Here is a 12,134-nt window from a genome sequence, read left to right as displayed (position 1 = left end):
CAGCTGGGATAGGCTCCATCACCCAGGCGACACTGATAAAGAAGGAAGAAAGAAAAGCAGAAGAGAATGGATGGATGATCATGGATGATTCATGATCACAACATCTCTGCTAGTCACTTACTGTGTGGACTTCCTTTTAGATTGTGTTTCTTCAAGCTAACATTACTTTAATTGCTAAGAGGAGAATAAAACACAAATATAGCTTGACATCACCCATTGGTTAGAGAAGCCCCAATCCGAAGCCTCAAAAATTAATTTGATCACCTCTGCCTAGTTTGCAGTCAAGTGACCACTAATGACATGACATTAATTTATCCACCTTTTTGGGCGTATGACAATGTAACGTCAATCCAGATCTGATCCATGGCTGTTTGCTATGTGGTTGCTGGAGACTGATGAGAGTTAGATAGTGACTGATCAGTGAGAACCTGGTAACCTCTGCCTCCTATGGAAAAATTTGTATTCCTCGAATGGTTGGTGAATGTCATCTGGCAAACACTTTGGTTGTTAGCAGATTGCCGTGGTTGTCTGTGCTTTCCACTGAAGACGGCTACTTTAGTGAAACACGAAAATGGAGAACATTTGCCTTCAAAGTATAAAGTAAGTATGTAAGTAGTGGCACAATTTTACTCTGGTTGCCAGCAGAATTATTTTAAATTTTAGTACCATTTGGCTAATAGTCAGCAAGTGCTTGCAGACAAATCACTCTCTGCCAGACAAACTATGGGAAACTGATAACCAAAAAAGGGAGTGGCAAGTGTCACCTTTGTTTTTTTTAACCACAGGTAGCTTGTGTTCAAAATAGTTCACAGTCACTTTCTGTTATTTAGGTGAGAGTCTGTTTGCTGACTAACATTAGTAAACATTAGTTAATGTTCCACTTGTTTTTGGCTTGTTATTGTTGCCGCATCCATTTCTGCTCACCATTATGGATGGTGCCATTACCGGTGGTGCATGAGAAGAAGAAGTCAAACCTGGAAATAATGTAATTGCATTTGAGTTTTTTTCCACAAACTGGATTTTTTTTCCAACTGTTGTAACATTTCTATCATGTATGATGTCAGATATCGACATTGTCAAAGCAACATCAGTGCGTCAAGACAGTCGTAAAATCGGTGTACCACAAGTGTATGATTGAATCTCTTCAAGTTAGCAATTTCATGCAAACTTTAAATTGTGCAGTAGTATAGTAGCTACAGCCTTGTCTTTATACAGTAATATCACAGAAATACAAACAGCTGAGTTGAGTCCCATGTGGCAAAAAGGGATGATGAGTTGCTTTCATCTGAGTTACATTGATAAGCTGAGATCAGATTGATTGCAATGTGTTGGCATTTACAAATTAGACTGCAATTATTTGCACACCTTCAACAATCTGTCTGAGACTGAGCTGTAGTCAGTGTGAATCAGACTGTGATTGTTTGCAGATAGGTTGCCTCCTATCAGGCAACCTGTGCTAGTGTGTTACAAAAGTGGTCGCCCAGAGCTTCAGAGTGTTGCTCACTGAACTGTGGGGTGAACAGGTGCAACTGGTTGCCTAATGCAATGAATTTCAATGCAAAAACAAGGCATCCACCAATTTCCCCTAGTTGCAAAGAGGTTGCTGTCCTATTTTGACTCTAGAGGGACTGAGCCATTAGAGACAACACAGAGTTTTATCAGCCCCTCTTAACCTTTCCTTCAGTCTGTTTTCCATCTTCTTGTTTCAGTTCTTTCTTCTTCTATCTCTGCTGTATCCTGTTGGCTCCTCCTGAAAGCACACACACACACTCAAACATGCACACAGTGCCTGTCAGTTGCTGCACTGGGGGAAATTTGCAGCAGGGCGATCAATTTGTCACACAGAATGTGTGTGATTTATGCGACCCTGTAGACATCCATTAGCCTCCGTCTCTTTCTGTTTCCCTCCGCTCGTCCTTTCTTCTCGCCTCTTTTCCTTTTCTTTCCATCACCCCCTCTCTCTCTGCTACTGTTTCTCATGCCATCATCAGCGGTGATTAGATGCAAAATGAAATGAGCAGCAGCAGATCATAAAAACATGAAAGAAGAACAGCAGATTGTCACAGTTACAGTAAAGTGAAGTTTGCATGGAGAGTCGACACTGACATCATGCCGCAGCTTGTGTAGCACATGAAATCTGATAACACGTTCATCGCACAGAGAAACCCACTCCAAACACAAATCCTTAAAAGCAGGATGTAAATGTACACAATAAACTGACAGCCATGTTGTCTCATCATATTTGTTTTAAAACACCAAGATAGTGGTGGCAATATTTGACTTGAAGCTTTGTGACGGAAGTTTACTATCCAGTGAGTGAGATCACAGTACTTACATCCATATCCAGACCACATCCTCTGGTTGCTTTGGGAAGAATGTGCATTTTGTGAGTGGTTACTTACTGTTTCTAGGTGAAATCGGTAACTGAAAGGATGCTGCATCAATCCTTACAATTATTTTTTCTAGTAGATTCCCACAATTGCTCATTGTTTACTTGGAAGATGCCAACTTGTCTGCAAATAGTTTCCAACTGAAACTGAAAAGTGCAAAACGTCAGTATAAAAGTTAAGCCTCAGTGATGGGGCCAACACATTTCAAAGGCACAACTTTTATTTTGAAGGTTAGCTTTTAACAGTTTGTATTACTACTGCCTGGCAAGTAGTTAACAAGTTAGCATACAATCTATGGGCAACTGCAGCAACCTGCTAATGATCAAAGTAATCAAAAGTAGTTTTTTTGGTCAATTTTTACAATTTCACCTGGCTCCTAGGTCATTACACCCAACACGATGTTCACCAACTTCAGTGTTATCGTTGGTGTCTCAAAGTGATCAGGTCTAGAACCAAACTTTTTATCATTTTTGTGGTGACAGATTGAAGCGACTGTGAGTGACAGTGAAGGATATCTGGTAGCTTACAGAGTTACCCAAGCAACATGAACCAGACACCCCCACACGACAATGCTGAGTGAATTGCTTCATGAGTGGACGCCCGAAACAAAGAAGAGTTTAACCGCCAGGTTAAAACTGGGGTCAGTGTCAGCATAGATTGTTCGTTTTTGGGGATTAAATCCAGCTGTTGGAAAACATACATTCATGTATCAGTAAAGTAACCTGATAGAGCAGGACAGCCTGTGGATGACTCATTAATGATTTGGTCGATGCTAGCACGTACACGGAGAGCAGATATCTGATGCGGCGTCATTAATAATGATTTATGATGGTTATGCAGAGAACCTTTAAATTGTTTCTCTCCGTCTCACCAACTAGTCCAATGTGCATTTCTATAAGGAGATGGAAAAAGGTAAGAATGTGTGTGTGTGTGTTTGTGAGTGCGTGCATGTGCAGAGTGATGCATGGTGGGAAATCGTTTAGCGCCCTCGCCGGTCCTCGGCGACAGCCCTTGGCGACGGGATGAGAAACGAGGCGGCAACGAGGATGTAATTTGAGAAGGAGAGAACGAGGGGGAGGAAGGAGTGACAGATCGGAGGACGAGAAGGAGGAGGAGGGGAGGAGGGGTGAGGGTGATGGAGAGAGGGATGAGGGAGAGGAAGAGGAAGGAGAGGAGGGGATAGTGAGTGACAGAGGAGACGGGGGCGGGAGAGGACAAAGGGACGGTGAATGACAGAACGAGGAGACGGAGGAGGAAGGCGGGAGGAGGGAGTGACAGATCGGGGAGCTCTCGCTCTGCCTCTCTCCCCCCTCTCTTTCTCTGTTGAGGCGTAAACGAGGCGAGTGCGTCGTTTCTCCTTCGAGCCAATTTGAATAATGAGGCAGTCTAATTTCCCTCACACACACACACACACACACACACACACACACTTTTAGTCTTCCATGTGACGCCCTGATTGCCTGTGTGCATCTGTGTGTGTGTGTCTGGGCGTGTGTGTCTGGGCGTGTGTGCTAATGCGCGCACACGGATGTTTTTTTCCTCTGCAGCTGCGGGCGAAGCTCGGCTCTATTTTTCTCTTCCAGCGAGCAGCCGGCACACAGAAAAAGAAAACCCACCAGCAGGAGCAATAAATCCTGCAGGTTTGCTTAAAATACCACCTGCGACGCCTTAATGCAGCATAGCTAGGGGGCGCTACAGCGTGAAACTGTCACGTATATTTAATGTTGCATGAGAGTAGCCCAGCTCATTTGAATCTAAACTGTTTACAGGGTGAATAAACAAAAAAAGAAAAATGCTAACATGAGCGGAACCTTGCAAAACACAGGACATTTGTTTTTATAAACGTCCACTAAAACATTGTAGCACAAAGTCTGTTGTTAGCATTTTTATGAGCACTGATCGATGAGCTCCAGTTGACTTCATGTTAATAAATTTGCACGAAACCTATTTTAATTCCACCTGTAGCACAGCAGAGGGCGCTGGTCCTTACTCTCTAGCTGCAAATCCTTCTGCAAACATATGCCGTACCCGGCGTGCACCTCCATAGAAATGAAAGTACACGTCGTTCTGTACCTCCTACAGTGCTTGAACTGCCCATATTTCTTAAATTGACTACTAGATAATGGATGAACTTGGAGAGAGAAACTCCATCACCAACTATTGTTTTGACCATGAAATCACAGAGCAACACCAGCACACCGACAGTGGCACTGGCCATGTGCACAGGCTACATCCTAGGTGCTATGATCGATGTTTCATTAATCAGGCAATGATTATGTGTACGAACTGAAAGAAACTGTTCCCCTTTAGTTTTTCCCACAGAAAAGCTGGTTTTGACCATAAAACACTGTTTGTAATACATGATGATTGGCCGGTTAAAGATATAGGACAGTCAGGACATCCTCTCTTGATTGGCGTCCATTTAGAAACGATAACTCCATAAGGCGTTCGGAGTGTTGTTAAAGCCCAGAATTAACCTCTGTCGAGTGAAACCCTGGGAATACACAAAGGACGCGACCCTAAGCGACGGCCTCGAGGTAAACGAGCCGGCATCAGGAACAGGCTACAGGCTCGCGCACTCCGCGCACCCATGCCCAGTATCCTACTAGCCAATGTTCAATCCATCGAGAACAAGCTTGATGACCTCAGAGCCAGAATCAAGTTCCAGAGAGACATTCGGGACTGCAACCTCCTCTGCTTCACCGAGACTTGGCTGAACCCAGCGATACTAGACCACGCCGTGCAGCCGATGGGGTTCTTTTTGGTTTACCGCATGGACAGGACAATGGAGTCGGAGAAGAAAAGATGTGGTGGAGTGTGTTTGATGGTGAACAACAGATGGTGCGACAGCAAAAACATCTCCCCACTCACACGGTGTTGCTCGCCTAATCTGGAACTTTTGATCGTTAAATGTCGCCCTTTCTATCTCCCTCGGGAATTCACTGCGGTCATTGCCTGCACTGTTTACATTCCGCCTCACGTGGACTCGGACACTGCCTTATGTGAGCTACATGAGGCTCTCACACATCAACAAACACTTCACCAAGATGCCGCACTCATTGTTATGGGAGATTTTAACAGAGTGAATCTCAAACGGACATTTCACAACCTTCACCAGCACATCAACTGCCCCACCCGGGACACTAGGACATTAGACCACTGCTACACCCCGTTCAAGAACTGTTACAAGGCTCAGCCCCTGCCGGCATTTGGAAAATCGGACCATGCCGCCATCTTCCTCATGCCTGCTTACAAACAAAGGCTAAAGCAGCAACCACCAATCAGGAGGGAGGTCGCTTGCTGGACGGACAAGGCTGCGTCCTACAACGTGCGCAGCGCGGTCAGAAAGGCAAAGCGGAGCTAAGGGGAAAAACTAGAGTCACAGCTACGACAGTGCGACTCTAGGAGCCTGTGGAAAGGACTGCGGACTATAACGGACTATAAACGACCAGCTTCTTCAATGATGAATGCCGACCAGCTAGCACCGGTGTTCACGAAGATCTTCAACCTCTCCCTGGCCCAAGCTGTGGTTCCCACATGCTTCAAACAGTCCATTATTGTTCCTGTTCCAAAGAAACAACAGCCCACTTGCCACAATGACTACTGTCCAGTAGCACTGACTTCAATTGTGATGAAGTGTTTTGAAAGACTGATGAGAGATTACATCACTTCTTCACTTCCTGCCACCATCGACTCACTTCAGTTTGCTTACCGGACTAATCGTTCCACAGACGATGCCATATCTCACCTGCTCCACACATCCCTGAGTCACCTGGACACTGGCAGAGGGAATTATGTTAGGATGCTGTTCGTGGACTACAGTTCAGCATTCAACACAATAATTCCCTCTAAGCTTTTCACCAAGTTGACGGATCTAGGACTCAGCTCATCACTGTGTCAGTGGATCCTCAACTTCCTCACAGACAGACCCCAATCAGTCAGGGTGGGAAAACAAGTCTCCCCCTCCATCTCACTCAGCACTGGAGTGGCTCAGGGCTGTGTTTTAAGCCCCCTGCTGTACTCACTGTACACTTATGACTGTGTAGCCACATCAGACACCACCTCCATTGTCAAGTTTGCTGACGACACTGTTGTTGTAGGCCTGATCTCCGACAACATCGAGACGGCCTACCTGGAGGAGATTAGGAACCTGGAGACCTGGTGCCAGGAGAATAACCTCCTCCTAAACATCAGCAAGACTAAGGAGCTGATTGTGGACTTCACTACAAAGCAGGCGAGGAATTACAAACCCCTCATCATCAGTGGCATGCCAGTGGAGAGAGTGGACAGTTTCCGATACCTGGGTGTCCACATCACTCAGGACCTGTCATGGTCCTGCCACACCAACACCCTAGTTAAGAAAGCCCGTCAGCGTCTCTTCTTCCTCAGAAGACTTAGAGACTTCCATCTGCCACTGAAGGTGCTCAAGAACTTCTACTCCTGCACCATCGAGAGCGTCCTGACGGCAAACATCTGCACCTGGTTTCGGAACAGCACCAAGCAGGACAGACGAGATCTGCAAAGAGTGGTGCGCTCAGCCGAACGCATCATTCAATCAGAGCTCCCTGACCTGCTGTCCATCTACACCAAGCAGTGCAAGTCCAAAGCTAGGAAGATTATGATGGACCTCTCCCATCCCAACAATGGACTCTTCTCACTGTTGAGGTCTGGGAAGCGGTTCCGCTCCCTTAAGGCCAAAACAGAGAGAATGAGGAGGAGCTTCTTCCCCCAGGCTATTCGGGCCCTGAACCAGGTGTAGGACTGGACTCTCCCACACACATCACTATAAGACTGGACTCTCACACACATAACATCACCACACGCACCACCACACATTTCCTATAATCCTATAATTCCTATAATTTATAATCTTTATAATCTTTATAATCTCTTTCTGCTATTTGCACATTTTTTTTACTGTAAATTCCTAAGTTAATTTGTAAATTTTGTAGTAACCTGTAAATTGTAAATACTGAAAAACTTTTTTTTTCTGTCATTTAATGGTCGGGCATTGTACAGCTACAAGCATTTCACCCCCATGTCATACTGTCTATGGTTGTGTGTGTGTGACAAATAAAATTTGAATTTGAATTTGAAGTAGACATCTTTGACAACAGGACTTCGGTGCAGTTTTCTTCCGTCCCTTTTCTTTTGAAAATTGCCCAGATACGCCAAACTGTTCATGTGTCCAACTTCCTACTATCCTTCCCTAGTCTGTGCATTGTAACATAAAAATATACCTGCTGTTATTGTAAGTGATCTAGAGTGACAGGTGCTGCGGCATTGCATGCTGGTGATCCTGCTTTGTTTTTGAGTGGGTGTGGTCAGCATTGGAGCTGGAAAGGAGGATAAGAATTCCCAGGTTGCAAAGCAGCTGGTTGGGGTGGATAAAGATTAGGCCATCAGGAGGCTCTTGCTTGCATGCCTTATACCAAAATGATGGATTGGTGGATGCTATAAAGTGGCTTCAATGTAGTTCAGTATGCAAACAACATACTTGAGTTTTTGCAGTGTGAATACTTGGAAATAATGGTGGAAAGGTGTGTCCATGATTGTCTTGCTAGAGGTCACATTTTGTAGAACTGAAGGCTTTTGGCATCTTCAAAGAGTCTTCAGTCCATCAATCCATCTTCTTCTGCTTATCCATTTCAGTGTCATAAAGGGTTGGGGGGCTCGGGGTGTGCACCTTAGTTGTCATAGAGCAAGAGGTAGGGTACGCCATGGATAGATCACCAAAACTATTGCAAGTGTAACCAGTATGTAACAAAATATATAAACAATGGGCAAATCAGAAGACTTCAGGAACGGCAGGAGCCTAGAGGATGGCTAACCACAGTGAAAACACAATCACAAATGATGAAGCAATGGTTCACCTGTATTTGAAATTTGTGCACTGTATTGCATTTAACAATAATAACCAAAATTGTGTGTGCGCGCACAGATACCCAAAAGAAAAGAAAAGAATGCCAGACCAGGGTCTTTTAAAGTGTCAATAGAATCCAGTTCAGGCCTGTTTGGTGATCTGGCAGTTTATTGATGTGAGCTCAGTCCTCGATCGATGTATGTTTTGCACAGTTTTGTCCTACCACAGTTCAGGCAAACAGACGTCAAGATTCAGTTCCATATGGGCTGTGGCTCGCCATCCATTGCAATGGAAAATTATTCCCCTTCTACGGATTTCCACAAAGTCTGTAATCCAAAGTTTTCCATGGAGTCTCAGCTCCTTTCTCCAAATCAAAAAAACCTGACCAGTGCAAAGCACTTCGTAGTCATAAAATTAGCTTTGGATATCCAAATCTGGTGGCTAATCAAGCAGACACCAACAGCTTCACTGTTTCAACAGCAACCACGTTTTCCCACAGGTACAGCTATGGCGCGTGTGGTCTAAGCAGCCTTAGCAGCGCAACCAAACTGGAAAACAAGGCGGGACAAACAATCCGATTGGTTGAACCGACAAAAAATAACATTTGAGAAACAAAAATAAATAAATAACACAAATAATACAATTCCATACAAAATAACTTGGGTTTTTTCTTTAGAGTCTCTCTCCAATTATGAGTGTTTTTAACTGAACAGAATAAAACCCCTTTAATAATAATAATAAACAGTCTCTAATTGCATCTGTTTGCCTCTGGGCTACACTCTCCCCTCCTAAAGTCCCTTTGCATGGGAGATGGCTTTGACCTCACCACTTGAGAGAGTGGCTCCTGGCAAGTTCCAACCTCCTTACTCTCTTGCAAAGCATCAGTAAAAGCTAAGTTCAAGCCTTGGAATAAGGATTGCACAACAGATATCAGTGGATTTCCAAACTGGGTGTACTGCAGTCTTTCTGGCAGAACTCTACCTCTAACTGAATGTTGAAGAGTGTCCATTTTATCACCTTCCAAACTTTGTTGTGAATCTTTGTTGTTAATGGCCTTAGGCTCAACGTCAGAGTCTTCTCTGCTTAGAAGAACATCTCCCTGAAAAGTAGATTTGTCTGCTAAGTCACTTTCACTTTCAGGAACATCAGCAGCCGAGCGTTTTTCACTCACGGCATCCAAGGCAGTATCCTCAACAATGATTTCTGGATTTTCATGAGACAAGTCTTCTCTGACTACTGTATCATCAACAGCTAAGCAGTCTTCAATTAAATTCGTCTGTGCTGCCTCACCATCATCTGCATCAGAGCATGATTTTGGAATCTCGTACACTGTGGTGAATCGAATGGTTTCTTTGGGAAGCCTCTCACGAAACCAAATGGTATCCTCCTCTGTCTCAGGTTCAGTCTCATCAGACTGTTTAGCTGATTGCCGTGTTACAGGCTTGCATGTGAAGTTTGTCATAACAGGCTTCTCCTTAGTAGGTGTGACAAAACCACAAGGAAGTAGGAGGTCTCGATGGATAGTTTGCAAAGGAGCGTCCTTGTTCTCAGGTTTTGTGGTGTAAACTAGGAGATCTCCCACCTGCTTTACCACCACATAAACATCTGATTCCCACTTATCAGCAAGTTTATTTTTCCTCTCAGGCGTACAGCACGCACTAAAACTCTGTCTCCTTCTTCCAATTTAGAAGCAGTTACACGTAAGTCAAATCTGGTCTTTTTCTTGTCAGCAATTTTTGCTACATTTTGTGCCGCGATCTTGTGACTCTCTTCCAGACGTGACTTCAAACTTTGCACATATTGCGAATGTGACTTGTAGCCGTTGTCTCTGAGGGGAAGACCAAAAGCCAGGTCAATGGGCAATCTGGGTTTACGGCCGTACATTAATTCATAAGGTGAGTATCCTGTTACGTCGTTCTTTGTACAATTGTATGCATGAACCAACGGTTTCACAAAGCTATGCCACTGTGATTTGTCCTTGTTTTCCAATGTACCAAGCATGTTCAACACCGTCCTATTACAATGCTCTACAGGGTTTCCCCTGGGATGGTAGGGTGTAGTACGAATCTTGTGAACACCCATGATGTTGCATAGTTCTTTGATGATGTGTGACTCAAAGTCAGGCCCTTGGTCACTATGCAAATGTTCAGGAATGCCATAGTGGACAATGAAATTATCCCACAGGCACTTGGCAACTGTTTGAGCTTTCTGATTGGGTGTTGGGACGATAATGGCATACTTAGTAAAGTGGTCTGTAAGTATGAGAACATCCTTAATATTGCTCCTATCAGGCTCAGTGGACAGAAAGTCCATACAAACAAGCTCAAGAGGTCTGGTGGACTTTATTGTGACCAAAGGAGCAGCTCTTTCAGGGAGAGATTTTCTCAGAACACAGCAATCACAGGTTTTAACCTTTTTGTCAACATCTGCAGCCATCCTTGGCGAGTAAAACCTTGTTCTCACCAGGTCGAGAGTGCGTTGAATCCCTAAGTGACCCATATCATCATGGAGGCTACGGAGGACTGTGTCTTGAAACTGCTCTGGAAGAACAAGTTGCCAGGTTACACAACCTCCATCTTGTTGTGTTCGGTACAGTATTTGATTGTGTAGCTCAAGGCGACTGAATTCCCTAATTAATAAGGGAATACCCAGCAGTTGCTTTCTAACGGTGGGTGGAACCTTGTCCCCAGTCTCAAATTGAGCAATAATTTCCCTCAAACATGGGTCAGTTCATTGTTCTGCTCTTAGCTGCTCTACTGGCATATGGGGAATAACTGGTAAACCACCACACTGATCTTCATTCACAAACTCATCTGGTATAGCAGATGCAAACATGGCTAAAGAATCTACCAGGGTGAAAGCACAGTCCATCTCTTTGTTTTCACTTGGGCTACAGCCAATGAGGTGCCTCTCACAGATAGCTGGGACCACGTCTGGGCCAAGAGTGACTCCTTGACCAGACAGATGTGTTTCAGTGAATCGCTGTATACGTTCCTGCTCTTTTTCTGAAATGGTGTCATTGAGCAGTTCTCCATTTGGTCATCTTGAAAGACCGTCTGCATCAGAATTTAACTTCCCAGCTCTGTACTCTGTCCCCACCACCCTGCTAACATCAATCGGGTCTGCATTGGGCGGAACAACTGTGGTTGAGACATGACCCTCAATAGCAGCTTCATTGTCCTGGTCACCGTCAGTAATGGCTGCCAACTCCAAAACAGAGGAGGCTGCAACTGGGGCCACAGACATAAGCAGGTCGGAATGTTGACCACCAGAGGTGGCATCTACCTGCTCCTCAGTGTCAACAGGGGGAACACTGGTACAGGCAAGCTCTTGATCTACAATGCTGCCTTCTGGTTGAGTAACCTCTGTCATCAGCGAGTCGCTGGACACTGCAGACGGTAAGTCAGACACCCAAACTCTCGTTCTGTATTCAGCCATGCCCACCGATGAGTTGCAGACAGCTTCTCCGTCACATCCAACCATCAGCGAGCCAGACTCAGAAACCTCATCTCCATCATCCTGAACTGAAGCACCACTGAGAGGGAGGAAGTTCACTCGCATTATCAGGTTGCGATGCACAACTTTCACTTGCCCTGTGGAATCATCCATCAGCTTAAAGGTGTGACTCTTATCATTTTTGTTAAAAACTGTATAGACAACACTCTCCCAGCAATCAGCAAGTTTTCTTTTGCCACGTCCCCTTTTGTTGGCCAAAAGGACACGATCACCAATCACTACTGGGGCTCCCCGCACCTTCCGGTTGTAGAGGTCCGTGTGACGCTTCAAATTTTTGCGTGCCACCTCCTGCGCCAAATCCATGGCCTCTTTGAGGTCCCTCCTCAATGTCTGGACATATCGATCATAGTTCATGATGTCTTGGT

The sequence above is a fragment of the Neolamprologus brichardi genome, chromosome 23 (assembly GCF_056152115.1).
Source record: "Neolamprologus brichardi isolate AB-2024 chromosome 23, ASM5615211v1, whole genome shotgun sequence".
Classification (NCBI taxonomy): domain Eukaryota; kingdom Metazoa; phylum Chordata; class Actinopteri; order Cichliformes; family Cichlidae; genus Neolamprologus; species Neolamprologus brichardi.
The sequence above is the reverse complement of the archived record's forward strand: the minus strand, read 5'-3'. Positions refer to the sequence as shown.